The following is a 15,213-nucleotide window of genomic DNA, read 5'->3' as shown; positions in this document are numbered from 1 at the left end:
AGATCAGATTCTCTTCTGCAGTCTTTAGGGGACCTGCATGAACCTGGCCTCTGTGTCTCCAATTTAACCTCCCTCATCCTTGCGCTCTGCTCAAGCCACGCTCCCCGTCATTACAGCAGAGGGAATCAAGAGGGCGAGCTACCAGTGCAACAGCTAATGGAGTGGCAGGAACAAGAGAAACCTAATGTCATGAGCCAGGAAAGACTCCTTCATCTTTAATTGTGTTTGTCCACCTTCTCCATCCCCACCATCTCCTCACTCTTCACCTCCACTATAACCTCAGCCTTTGACTCCCTCCTCTCCCTCTCAGTTCCTTATTTTCCACTTCCCAGAATTTCCTTCCCTTAACAAGTACCCCATGCCTTCCTTCCCTTTCCAACAAAACGCCCTTCTTCTTGCAAGTCTAAAATCTCTTCATTACTTGCTCCCACATAATGAGCTATAGACACATCAAATCCACTGGCTGACATCTATTTTTTTTTAGGACGCTAATAGTGTTACTTTGAAAAATGGCAAGTGTGCTCCATGGTTTGAAAGTATTGTGTCACATACCATTTTTCCGTGGTGTTTCCAATTTCACCCCGCTGCACAATTTGTATGCCATTTCCTCCAGATCAGACTTTCCAAAATGTTGGACAGTTGCTCCTGACACAGTGAAGGAAAAACTGTGCCCTTAAAATGTAGCTTCTTTTAAGTAAGGATCTATTTATAAACACCTACATGTTTTATGATATAGAAAAGATACATACACACACACACACACACAAAGAGTAAGTCCAGTTCTGAAAATACGAGCTTATGGAATGAGACAAATCCTACCATTTCTGTCCACACACTTCTGCAGCACCATTTCTCCTTTCTCTCCTTCCCACAAGCAAGCAAGAATTGATTTATTCAATCCATACTAAAAGAAAATATAGCAATGGAGAAATATATCCATTCAACCAACATTACCACTCTTATACATCACAGCCATGCAACACAAATTTCTCTCGGGTGCTCCTGCAATGGGAGTGCACCTCTCATTCAAGGAATTCACAGTCAGATCACATTAAGTGCCTGCCTGTATAATTTATCTCAAGATATTACATGCTCACAAAACTAAACTAAGGTTTATTTTGGCAAGTAAAGGATGAATGCCTTAACTATAAATATACCAGCATTTCAGAAGCTATTCAAACTACATATGATACCTAGATCAGAATGGCAAACTGTTCTTGCGCCAAAAACATTATTACATGAATTACACTCACTATTGTTAAATTTACTGTTACTTGTTCACCATCCCAGAGTTGGACAGGTGCTAGCAGATTGCATTTGCTGGTCTGGGCCAAAACAAATAGATGATGCAATTTAGTAAAAAAAAAAAAAAAAGAAAAAAAAAAAAAGAAAAAAAAAAACCACACACACATATTTGGTGCCCTGCAGAGAAGTGTAGGCAGTAAAATGGATTGAACGGAATTAAATTCTTTCCTAGGCAGCTTCACAAAAAGAAAGCTCTGAAGTATCAATGGACTTCTACAGGTTTATCATCACGTTCATACCAGTAGAGGAAGCAGTGACACTTTTCCCTACCTTTGTTTTTACATTCTAACCATAAAAATTGGATGTAGTCAACAACATGTACTACAAATAGAACTCTAAAAATTCTACCTAGGAATAGGTAGGAATATATGTTTGGTCTAGATCACTTAAGAAAAAGTTACTCTGAAACTTGAAAACCGACATCATTAAGCAGTCTCCTAAGCTAGATTTCAGAGAAGCCAAACAAAAAGCTATCCGTCTCTTCTACCTTCTTGCAGCGTTCCCAGAAATTATACTGCAAGTTTCAGTTCAGCTTTGTATGCCAGATCAACTCTTTATCAAATTAAATCCCATTCTCCACAATTCACCTGCTTGAGTGGCACAAGAAGTACAGGACACCCCAGCTGCCCACCTGCTTCTGACTGCCACAAGCCATCCACTAATCATTGCCACAGTAGATGTCACTGTGGGAAAGGGTTCCTGGGGCCTCCTGCCACACTTAGCTCAAATCCTAACAAATTATTCTCCGCTGTAACTCTGAAACGGGAGCAGTCTCACATGCTCCAGGGTAAGTGAGGCTCCTCCTTGGTGACGGCACTGCTTCATGACTGCAAAGCCAAAGAAGTCTGTAGGTCTAAGGCCTGAACAACTGCCATGGACAATAAAACTCAATGAACAGCACAATATAAAACTCTACCCTAACTTTAGTCTCTCATGTACGTAGCGGCCACACGCTCGGATACTTTGCTTAGGACATCGCTTATCTGATTAACCAGGTGAAGAGAACAGAAAGGACAAAAGGTGCCACTAAGAAATTTAGCCTCGTTGACTGTATTACTATACCCAGTTAGTTCCTACCCTATGAACATGGGGACTGTGTATCAACTATAGTAGATTTTCTGAGCTGTCTCCAGGTAAACCCAAACATCCTTTTTCACACTATCTTACTACCTTATTTCAGCAATAGGGTAGATTTAAGCTACTTTTTTTATTCATTTATCTCCGGCTGCTTATCATTTCTGAATAGAAAGTTCATTAATAATGATTTAAACCTTGTTTCTGAAGTCTCATTTGGGAGAAGGGGAATGGAAGCAAATTTTCTTTTCAGTTCCACCAGTATAAATGCAAAATAAGTAAGATAATGCCTATACTCTGCACTTACATTAGTATAATCAAGATCAGCATTTGTCATGTTGCAGCAGTGTAATAAGACATGCCAAAATCAACTTACCTATCACAACATCAGATGTCCATGAGCCACAATCCTGTCTCAATCTGAAGAAAACTTGACCTGTTGGATATAAAGCAAGACATTTTCACCTATGATAACATCTTGTCCTCCTTTATATCAGGCTAGCAAGTCTCAATGCTCATTTTTTTTGGCGGGGGGTGGGAGGGGGTAGGACTGCTATGTCACTAGGCAGAACTTAGCATCCCAAATCTTTTCTTCTGCTTTCGATTACAATTGTAATAGTTACAGATAACTGTCTTGCCTTTCTCTTTATGCTGAGGTTTAGTACCATTGAGGTCATACCATTTGGTTCTAAGAAGCATCTCAGGAAGATTTTCAAAAGACACCCAGAAAATTACTGATTTTAGAAAATTTGTACACAAATTCTGAAAAAAAAAATTGAAAAAATCTGAAAAGACCAGAAAGGAAAATACTATAAAACTATTATTGATCCTGTGACTATTCAGACACAGAACAGCGTGTGCTTCAAGGCTTATAGTTTATTGCAACTGCAATATTTTATCCCGGCCCCATGCAAGAAGGGCTGATCCTAACAGGAGTATTAAAGGGAGCGACCACCTACAACATGGTAAGCTAAATGCTCCCCTTCTTCCTTCCCTTCCAATTTTCATTTTTTTTCCTTTCCACAAGTTACTTCTCTCATACAGTAAAATCAAGGGGGGAAGGAACAGAAAGAAATAAAAGAGACTGCTAGGGAGATAAGAGGGCTGTTTTCTGACAGTTGTGCCAATACATTAATTGCATCTTTATAAAATCAACCTTCTGAAAATCCCAGCTCTCAAGTATTTATATTTCTTATATTCATACCGTATAACTTGGATTCAGAGCAGTTTTGCTAAAATTTCTTGAACTATAAAACAAGACAAAGGAGGCTCTCTAGAAGCCTCCATTCTCTAGATAGCAGGCAAAAGTCAAGGGTGCCCCACACTCCTTAATATATGTAAAACATATTGCTAATGCTAAATATTGTTCTTAAAAAGAAAACAGATCAAGTCCCAACTTTCTACTATTATTAACTGACTATGCATCTGAGACCATACAATACACACAATACAACCCTACACTGGAAGATGCAGAACTCACTATATTCAAGTGAAGCACAAAACATGACTCCACCATTACTGCCTTAAACTGTTCCACTGACTCCACTTCAGGGGCACAAGAGATGTGGTTTCAGGTTAAGCGAAGAAAAGATACTCAGCTCAAGAGAGGTTAGCGTATGAGACCAGCCACTGCTTTTTTCCTCAACCCATATTAACACTGGCCTCCCTGTTTTCCCCTGGTCATAGGGGTGTACGGAACTCCACTGGGTTGCAAGGAGGTCAGTAAGCATTTCCGCTTCAGTAAGTGGTAAAACTTCCATTAATTTCATAGGGGGCTACAGCAGAGCCTGAGTGGCAAAAGATATCCTGTAGGCCCCTTTTTTCCCCTTGTGTGGGATTACAAGCTTCAATATTTTAGAATACAAAAGATGACAACAGGCAAGCTATTTGGGAAGACTGGAGGAGGGGCTTATTTTAGTGTTTTTGCCTGGTTTTGTTTTTGTTTTTTGAGGGGACTGACACACAGCCAAATGCAAACAGGAAAGTAAAAATTAACACCGTTATATATACCACAAAGGGAAAAACCCGCCAACAATCTGGTTTTATAACGCATCAGCAAATTTCCTCGAGGCTATTGCTGTCACGGCAGGCTTGCAGATGCTGAACTGAATAAGCGGCTGTGGGAGGAGGAGATTTCCGATGGACCGGCTGAAGATCATCAAGGTCCTGATACTGCCCGCAAGCAAACTGCCTTGCCACACAAGAGCAGCACACCTTCCAATAAGCAGTGTTGCACAGAGTTAGTCCTTTTCTGCTGATTTGCCGCAGCTGTTTGCTATTAAAACAGTTTTTCTTACAGAACACCTCAGTCACAGAAACAGATGAGCCTGTAGCAACTGGACAACACTGCAGCTCACCTTAAATGCATCCCCTGTCTTCGAACAAACTATCTAACACTGATTTTCCCCCCATATATGAGATTACATTACTGTTTGCCATCTCCTTGGTTCTGTGGCTCAAATACCTTTGAAGCAGTATTTTCATTAGATCCTTGGAAGCATTCAAACCTCTACTTTATTAACGATCAAGAAGAGGAAATGAAACCAGCTCCTTTGCTCCCCTGCAGCTCTCCAAAGGCTTGCTATCCCATTTCCCCTAAGGGTCCAAAATGCCTATGCAGTTCAGTGGGTTTTCCAGGGGAGCAGGGAGGTTTGCACAGGCTCTGCCCCAGCAGCAGGCACAGCTGAGACCGGCTCTCACCTCCTCCTCTTGCAGGCATCTCAAACATCTTTAAAGTGCTAGCCACGATGGTAGCACCAATACAGCTGCTTTGTCTTTAACATGTATTTGCTAAAGGCCCAAGGAAAAATATTTTTAAGATCCATAATATCTTTGGGAATATTACTACTTTTTTCCTCTACAGTGCCTTTATCTTTATTTGCATTTTTGATTAGGCAAAGGCTTAAGAATCAACCACAGTATAAGGGAAATACCTCAAAAATTCACACAATTTAACATACGACATTTTTCTTCTTTTAATTTAAAAACTTGTACTTTCTTCAATATACAGAACTGAAATATCGTTTCCTTTTTAGATAAGGAGGGAGCTCATGACTCGGTCTTCTCTTGCCCGTTTCTGAGAGCAGCCTACCTTCTCTCAGCACACAGCAGGCCATCACACAGTATTAATGAGGGGAAAGTTACCTGAATGAATCCTGTTAGATGTGTGCAGCTTGTGGGCAGCACAGCTGGTTAGAATAGCAAACATTTTATCTTTGGGCAAGACTTTAAGAGAAATAGTACATGCAAGCTGATATGAGTAACATTAGAAAAATATGCAAGTCGCACAAACCTGCAGCTGATTTCTTAAAAGAATTGGAGCCTCCAGAAAAAGTAATTTGCTCAGTGAGTAATGAGGACTATTCAGCAGGCCACGTTATCCTGCTACCCTTTTTCAGTTGTTTACATTTACACTACATTTTACAGTGTTGTACTCCCTCAAATAATAACTTAAAACTCCTCAACTTTCCTTGTAAATTGTTTTTTGGCATCTGAGACAACACACACTTCTGCTGTTTCAAGTATGGGAAACAGCTCAAGTTCAGACAGCTGCTGCCCCTAAAGGCACAGGCTCACGAAGCCAACGGTCCGCCCCTGTGCTCAACTTCCCAACGCACCTGTCGTGCTGGCCAAGCTGGGCCAAAGCAAGCCCTGGAGGACACCTTCTTCAACCTCATGGAGAGGACAGACTGCAAGCCACATGAGCCAAAGACACCGCGGGTCTCTCTGGTGGCCATTCCCATAATCCATGAGGCTCCTTATTCTTCTGTCCCAGTGTGAAGGGTGAGAAAAGTCTGTGATACAGCAATTACTGCTCCATAGCAGTGAAACATCAGGGGCCAGTAACTTGAAAACCAAACCAAACCGAAACGCGACACATGAGGAAACATGAGTTCTCGACTGGAGTCTAACCTTATTTTTTTGTGTCATACAAGCCAGCAAGCAAGCAAAAGAAAAATTTTTGCTAGCCATGAAATGCCATAAAGGTAAGAATTACTTCTTTTATCCAGGACACCAGGAGACTACTGGCAAGTTATATGAAAGGAGAGCACTTTATAAAGAGAAATAGAAAAAGGCAATGTTAATGACCATAACTTTGTATTTCCCCTTAAAATGGAATTTGGGATGAAAAAACCAGTTTGTATACTGAAAACAAACACAGAAGTGGATCAAATACCTATGGATCAGATTATTTTGTAGTGCTGAGCTGTATTCTAACAGAGCCATACTCAGATATTAGGCCTGCAGGCAGCCTTTCAAGAATGTTTCTTAGTTATTTATATTGGCATTTCACAGTCATGATCGTAAGTCAGTGGGAGCTCTGGATACTCAACATGTAGAGGGGAAAAAAAACCCTCAACATCTATTCAAGTGCCTAAATACTGGTTTAGGTTCCAAACTTCTGGCAAGCACCTTTGGTTTGGATCAGACTGTGTAACACCATGTGTTGGAGCATTCTGCACCTGAGCAGGTTCCTACTTTTGTCTTTCTTTTCCTCTTAACGCATAAGACTGCAGGAAAACTCAAAAAAGCATTCTTCTTTTTTAATCTTTTAAATAAACAGAATTTATTTTACTTCAGGTAAGATAATTAAATACTTTAAAAAGAACCCTAAACGATTTGAGGTAGCAGCAACAAAATACACCAATTTCTTTGTTTTCTCCCCAATGAGACTGTACAGTAGGAAGTATAAAATTTTAATGGTTTAACTTACGTCAGAAATATCTATCATACTGAAGAAATCCTCTCTACCTTTCTAAACACTTTTGGCATCTGTAGAGAGTTGCTGCTTGTCAGATTTCAAAATCCAAGAGCACAGATGTGTATGCTGGCTCTTTCGCCTTTCAAAATGGACATACGAATGAAGTCACAGAAATGATACCTTAAATAAAGGCAAAGGCCTCGGCATTGTCAAACACACTCATGTACATCCACTGACTAAATCCATTATAGAAGTTGACAGCTTTAGATCTGTGTATTATGTTTTGGTGACTAAATGCCACTACATATTTAGCCTTTACAGAGCAAAGCTTTTATTTTGTGTATAAATCTGCATTTAATGAGCCTTGAAAGAGATGATTGCTAAATAACAGCCTGCTGCATTCAAGCTCAACTGCCTCCAATTATATTGTTTATAATTACGTAATTGTACAATATAATGTGTCCAACACTCTCTCTGTTTTATTACTGCACAGCACTATGACACTGATGCAAATCACCTTTTCACTTTCCCAGCCAGCCTCTTTCGTTTTGCGTACTCAGCCAATACAAATGCATACAGAACCGCACTTTTGACTGTTGAATACATCAAACCAACTTACAAACCTCAGCATAAATAAGAAACTAATGGAAGTGGTCAACCCACCAAGAAGAAATGGAAAAGAGAGGTACTGTAGATAAAAGGAAGTGAAAAAAAAATGGATTAGTTCAAAATCAGACATAGTATCTGTAAATCCCCTGTCTTAGGGTGTTTCCTGTTGGTAAATGCTTCTGAATACACTGCTTATCCAAGATTCCCATGAGAATGAGTACAAGACAGCTCATATTGGCAGGTAATGTTCTTTGTATTGTTTCTTCTGATATCGTTATCTGGATACTGCAGCATTTACCGTAACGGCACCAAAATTAGCAAGAACCTTATTAGCAAACACACCATTATGCTGTTAACCACCTACACTCGCCTCTCATCTTCCCTCCATCCCGTCAGAACAACATTTCTTCTCTCGCTTCTATCATTTGCAGACTAATCTGACTTCTAATCAGCAATTTAATACACTAGCATTCAGCATATATTTTGAATAACTGCTGTCAAAGAAATTCTAGCCCCAACATCATGTGTAAAACTCTTTTGACTGCATAGTGACAGCATTTCACTGCTTCGACATTACTTTTCATATAGACTTTCCAAAGGAACAAAATCCTTGTTTTTAAATGTGACATAAAGCTCCTTGCCCCCCTCCTCTCCTCCCTTCAAACACATAGTCTGCACAGGCCTTTTCTCTCTGCTGTTCAGCCCATGAGTCCTTGCATCCACAAAACCTGGCCTTTTAATCAGTGGCACTCCAGCACTGCAGTTCCCTGTTAGAAGGGCTCGCATTGGTGTCCCTATCGTGGGAGGGCAGAGCAGAGCTCCCTAGCGTACCTGCCCTTCGCCTGCTATACCCACCCCTCTACCCTTCGTTCTGGGCTGCCTGGAAAACATTGACTTCGAGTTGGTCCAGACTGACTTCTGAAGTCCATAACTTGGCCTTGCTCCAGCTCAGGTCACTCAACTTTGCCTGGACAATCTGAAACAAAGACACTTTTACAGTTTTCAGCACAGGGTCATAAGATGGCAAGTGGCTGGGCATTTAACCAGGGGCTTAACGGGGGTCTTTACGTGGACGAATTCACATCCTCTGAACTCCCCCAATCCATCCTCCTCCCTCACCAGCATTTAAACACCTCTAACAATCTTCCACTTCAAGGAATGCTTAAAGCAGAAACTTTCTTTGCGCTTTATGACTCAAATCATTGTCTTCCGAAATCTACTGCTGTCATCATTTTAACAACTTGGACAATTTCCCAATTTGGAAGAAGTTGTTTTAAAGCTATGATTAATTTTTCAACGTTACCAATAAAACTACTGCAAACACCTTTTCAGGTCAATTAACTTCACTATTGCACATTGGTTCCCAAACAGTCCCTTAACTGGAGTAAATGACTGTAGAAAAACAGTGCATCTGAACTTCTCTTAGATTTAGATGTTGTCTTGGAAATGAAGATTAAATTAAAAATTAAAATGTAATTACATTTATGAAGTTATTTTAAAATAATTGTATAGTTTTATTTGATCTGGAAGAAATGTTTCACTGCTATTTAGCAAGCAACCTATTTTTATATGCCATTTTTATGAAAATTCCTCAAACTCTGACCTTAACACGGATTTGCATATTGTGTTGAATGCAAGTGGGCAAGATAAATACTTCAAATACACAGAATTTTAAAAGTGATGCTGCTTAACCGACTTTAAAAACTAAAGATACAGATTATATTTCATGATACAATTCCTGTGCAATTTCAGCTAGTGAAAACCACTGTCACGGGCTCTCATTCTAGTTTTGAAAAACTGGCATTACAGCAAGAAATACTACACATAGGTATATAACACATAGGTCAAACCACACAAACGTGTTAATACAGCATTATTAACCTGTATTCAGAATTAGCACATCATTTCATGTAGCCAGATAAACTTGTTAAACAAAATTCAAGCCAATTAAATGACACCAACTGACACCCAGGGGCATGAGGGAAAAGACAGAGTGAACAGCCCACAGACTGCCATGCACATGTGAGTCCTAGTGACCACCTGAAACATCTCTGGGGCTGACCATGGGGCCACAAGGAAAAAATAACGTGCTGCCAGCACAGACCACACCATCATTTTCATTCACAGTATGGAGACCTATCTCCACAGCTTCCAGATCCCCCAAACCTACTCAGCCTTAGTGACCCAGCTTCTATCTGCCTTACTTTCCTGGCTAAAATAACTGGCGAGGTTTCTCACAACATCCTCCCCAGATTCGCAGCCTCTTCCAAAATGAGCCTCTTGAGCACCTTGCCTTGAAACGAGCCTCTTGAGCACCTTGCCTTGAACACCAGTGCTTGTTACAGGAACTGAAGCAACACTACTGGGTGAAGAGGTGCTCTCTGCTAAACTGTAAGAGTATATATACCTCAAATTGTTAAAGTGGTTAAATCAGATTTCTACAATTCAGGGTGTCCTTTCGTTTGCCTTCTTGTTTTCAAACCTCTAGGATATACTCTCCCATGTTCACAAGCTTTGCTCAGCAAAAATAAGGGCTAGAAGTTTGGGCTTTTCCAAACAAATACCAAAGTTCCATGTTTTCTCATCCTCTTTTTGTTGAGGGGTGGAGCACTGCGAGATCCACGGCACAAAGAAATCCCGTACTCGGTTCGATCCTGTGGGCACATTAGGAGACAGGGAGTAGCTCCATAGGACCCCACTGTCCAAAAGCAGTTGCCTCGCTCATGAAGTGATGATGCCCAGTGTATTTCAGCATTTTAAATGAATGGGCACCAGAACTGCTCTCTCACCTGGCTTGTTTTCAAGCACCATCTTGGTAACAAATTACGGAGCAGCAACTGAGGGAGGAGGTACTTATTGGCTGGCAGTGGAAAGGTAGGGCAGGAGCAAACTTAAAACTGGCAAGGAGGCAGAACAGACCAGCTAAAAATCCATTACCAGTTGAGGAGAAAAAAAAAAGAAAAAACAAAACAAAATGAAAAGATATAAGCTTCTTCAATTTTTGATCTTTAAGTTTTGGGCCAGCTTTCTCTTACATATGTACCACATACCTCTGAAGGGCTTTTCTTAGATCTATTTGTGTTTGATTCTACTTCACACTTTGCAAGTCAGAACTGTTGCGATTTTTTTGGTTTTTGTACATGTGCTTTAAGGGCTGTTTTTTTGACTGCTACAGTGGGGAGGTACAAATCACTCTATTCTCTAGAAATTACTCAGTTTGCTTCAAAATGTCCAAGTAAAACAAGAAATGATCTCTCCAACAGATGAACCACTTCAGAAGATGACTCCCCCTGCCTGCCTAAGAAGTGGTATCATTACAGGAAGAAGTCATGGCTTTAAAAGAAAAAAAAGTGCATGCAAGAGTCATTAAACAACAGTATCTGTTTCAACCTAAATATAAAGAATACAGCAGCTGGAAAGGAAAAGCAGAGACATGAGTATGTCAAGCTTCAAGGAAAGAATGATGTCTTCTTTCCATGATCAATAATAAAAGACCACTTTACACCACCTGAAGGTATGAAGTGGCAGTAGACACAGGATGCAGAAGGCAGCAGAGAAAGAATATATGTTAGATATCAGAAACTTTGCTGGGAAAAACAGAAATCCAGTCACTCTATGGATGCTGGACATACTGAACAGGTCATACTGATCTGAATCTTATCTTACAACACATACCTGGAGTAACTACTACACACACAGGCACTGCTACCACGTGCAGCAATTTTCTGGCTGGTTCTTCCAGTTATCCTACACAAACTCTTCCGTTTAGACATGTCCAGGAAAACGCACATGTTCAATAGACCTAACTGCACACACACTTTAAGCCTTAAATCTGCAAAAGTTTAAATGAAGTTTGAGCAATAAAAGCCTTGCGTAATTTACTTTTTTTTACTAGAATACAGATAAATATTGTCAATTGAAAGACATAACTTGCTTATGTGCGTGTGCACACCCAGCAAGAGCACTGCTGAGAAACAGTTGTTTTCTGCTATGACTCAGCTCAAACAACCTTTGAAGAAGTGCTTAACTGTTTAATGAATTTTACATATATTAGATTTGGCTCCTTCGCAGCGGTGAGGTAGCTTACAAGGGTAAAAAAAAGCATTCATGCTTCAACAACTTCATCCCAAAGTCTAGCTTTATTTAAGAAAAAAATGCATGTCAGTGCACATGATTGTAAAGTTTTCACCTCTCCTTGAACAGCCTTCCACCAAAACTTTGCACAATAGGCTGTTTTAATTTATTTATCTTTACACAGAAGGATTTCAAACACACAGCTTCATTCCTTCACCCCTATCTCTCAGACAACCCAGCAATCTACAACTGAAGAAATGAGTTCTTCTTTTCTTCTCCCATTATTTAATGGATGTTCATTGATCGAAACTGTGGTGCAAACAGAACTCTTTATTTATAGGTCCATCAAGTACGGTATGCCCTAATTTGATTCTGTCAAGAGCTTGTAGCTGTCACTATGTATTCGGATTCATAATAGATATGAAACAGAAAATAAATTAAAAAATAAAAAAGAAATCAATGAGATCCATTTTAATAGAGCATGCTAAAGCATTTCTCCAAAGAAATAGAAATGAAAAAAGAAAAAGCAAAGGCAGAAGAAAGGAGTTACTCCCCCAATATTAGATTTTCCTCTGTACTGAAGTTCATGTCCTTGCTGATAGCTGGCAGGTAATACACTACTGAAAATGACCAATAAGATCCATTTCTTGATCTAACGCTACAAGTCTGCATCAGGAATTTAAAAGTCAAGGGTTTGTGTCCTATTTATAAAGTATATATGTATGTAAAATTTGTGATTGCACCTGCTGAAATGCCCTTCCCTCCCCACAATCATTTTTTTGTCTTAAAAAAATTGGTTTAACGTGTTATTATTAGCATAGCATGTATTATTAGCATAGTTTTTATGGTTAAAAGGTGTTAAGGGCAGCCAGCTACCTATGATATCATAAACACCACAAGACATGCAAATTCACATTTCAGCCATTGGCCGCACACATTCTGGCTGTGCATGTCATGCACAGATGAGCTTAAACAGTACAGAACAGGAAAATGAACAGAATAATGGCTTTTTCCTTTCACATGTGAAATAAACAGCTAATTCTGAAGCCTGAATTCTGGGTGTGGCAGTGATTTTTTTTGCCACATCAGAATCAACTGCCTTCCCGCATGGCATTTAGCTGCAAGAAGCCTCCAAGCTTATCAACATTAGCTTTCCATGATCTCCATTTACCATACCGCCTTACTTTACTTCCATTACCTGTCACTAAAAGAAGCAAATTGCTGCCTCCAAAGCAGTAATGAGCACAGCTGAATGCGCTCTCAGGGCTCGATGCTTTCACGAGTGCAATTCCAGCACAGGGCAGCGACCACTCTTAGCGCGTTGGGTGACCAATTTTGAGTTTTGCCTACACAGTCAGTTCTTGGGTTAGCTGGCAGCTAGAGAGAGACCAAAGTGCCAAAAGCCACACATCTGGGGCCTGTCTCTAAAAGGGTCTTCAGCTCTTCACAGGAAACATTTCCTGCTGGGGACGGAGCCCCGCCACTGTGTGCTGTGAGCTACCTGCCTACTGGAGTAGTCTGGAGGCTTGCTGGGCAAAAGGCTTCCCACAGGCAAACCCAAGCTAGTTCCCCTCTCTTGAATTCACATGGCCTCTTTAAACTGCTCATACATGCCCGCCGGGAAGGTTCTCTGAAACATTTTCAAGACTCTAGAGTGTTGCTCTCCTTTTCAAAAATGCTGATATTATTGCTGTGTCTCTTTTCAAAGGTTTTGTCACGGTTAGGATTGGCACAGCTTCTCCTCTAGGTGTATCAATATTCCTCTGGGCTGTCAACCAGGGAAGTTTCCAGTTCTAAAAGTACAAGATAATCTAAAAGAGTCATTTGTCTTATCTGCCTGTTACTTTCCAAAAGTTCTTAAATTCACATACTTAATTCTCCACCAGACTGCTAAAACCATTCATCTGCAGCTGTTTTCCATGTTAATAGTACTGATTCAATTTCTAGCTCTGCTCCATCATACCAACCTTTCCGTGCCTGAAGTACTTTGCCTAGTCCCTCATTTATCCTTTGCTTCCTAACATTATGCTTGCTGCATATTGTTTTCTTTTAAACTTTTCCTTGAATGCTTAAAAAAAACCCTCCTTTACTGGCTCCTTGCCTATTACGGAAAAAACTTTGTTAATTCAAAATTTCTCCCATTTCAAGGAAGCAAAATCTGCCTCTTCCACAGACCCTGAACAGATAGCTGCAATACCCAGGAAAACTGAAAAAAATAATTAAACCCACATAATAGTACATAATGCACCTCCAGGGAAGCACAGTGGTGAGTCAGTCCAGTGGCTCTATAAAGAGCAGATCAAGCCCAATCTCATGAACACTAAGCAAGAGCTAATGAGCCAAGCCAGACCCAGACCAGCTCCTGCAGAGCTATTTAGATGCATCAACATTTGACTCCACAGCCTTCTGGATCCTGGCTGGAATTGTTAACAGGACTCTCTTGTATGCAGCAGGACACGCTGTATTTGCAGTGCGCTGCATCTCAGCTAGCAAGCCCGGAGGGATCCAGCCTGGCTTTTCACAGGCCATCTCAGTTCCTGTTCATCTGCACCATAACTAATTCCAAAACTGAAAAAATGCCAAGAAACGACAAAGTTAGGAAGCACAGTGCCCATGTACTGAAGTAGCTCTTGAGGAGTAAGGCTGGGTCCAATCAGGCTTCTGGGATGAACACGGGCCATTCGGGACCACCGCTCTCTGCCATACAAAGCCACCTCACTATGCCTGTATGACTTCCCAAAACAAGAAGCATGGTGCAGAGTCACCCGATGTGGCTGTGCGCAGAGCCAGCTTGGGTCCCAGTTGGGTGTATTTCCCCAGGCCCCACACCACAAGAAAGGGACTATACTACTTCCAGCCTAGACCTGGCCCTAGCAGCAGTCTGTCCATGTCCACATGTACATGAACCAATATGACCTGTCAGATGGGAGCTGACTTGGCTGGGTCTGTGTTGTCCAGTATGGACAGAAGAGATGACACCAGACAGATGCCAGTAGACAGCACTGCCCCCTACCTTTGAGGGGAACAGGAGCCCATGCTGTTGGCAGATAAGACTGAACAGGGATGGGCGTTTAATCTTGGCTATAATGGTGGGAAAACATGGCAAAAATTACTGGAACAAAAAATGAGGAACATCATCTTGCTCCCTAACTTCAACTGCATCCACATTGCAGTTTCAGATACAAGTCCCATGTTTTCAGGATGAAAGTGGGAGGAAGAAGAAAGAAAGCTTCTTCCTTGGTATCTCACGTATACTGATAGAAACTTTCTCTGTGAACATCCAATGAAAGAAAATATGAAATGCAATGGTCTGATGATGTCATAGATTCCATTAATTTATTACAAAAAAAAAATCAGTTTTCTCTGGCATAGGGATTTCCATGTCTTTGGGCCAACTATTATGTGAGAAATGGCAGTCCAGGAAAACAGCAAGGTTATGATAAGTTTAG

The 15,213-nt window shown here is 40.7% G+C and overlaps 1 protein-coding gene across 5 annotated transcripts in view; it reads right to left on the bottom strand.

Moving 5' to 3' along the window:
• LOC112983031 (poly(rC)-binding protein 3-like) overlaps positions 1–15,213 on the bottom strand; it is a 507,597-nt gene that overhangs the window by 306,014 nt on the left and 186,370 nt on the right. For all 5 annotated transcript variants that reach the window (XM_064506732.1, XM_064506736.1, XM_064506731.1 and 2 more), the window contains exon 6: positions 2,756–2,815. The gene's annotated coding sequence lies outside the window, so the exon portion shown is untranslated. The remainder of the gene's footprint in view (positions 1–2,755; positions 2,816–15,213) is intronic.

The sequence above is a fragment of the Dromaius novaehollandiae genome, chromosome 2 (genome assembly GCF_036370855.1).
Source record: "Dromaius novaehollandiae isolate bDroNov1 chromosome 2, bDroNov1.hap1, whole genome shotgun sequence".
NCBI classification, from domain to species: Eukaryota; Metazoa; Chordata; class Aves; order Casuariiformes; family Dromaiidae; genus Dromaius; species Dromaius novaehollandiae.
The sequence above is the reverse complement of the archived record's forward strand: the minus strand, read 5'-3'. Positions and strand labels throughout refer to the sequence as shown.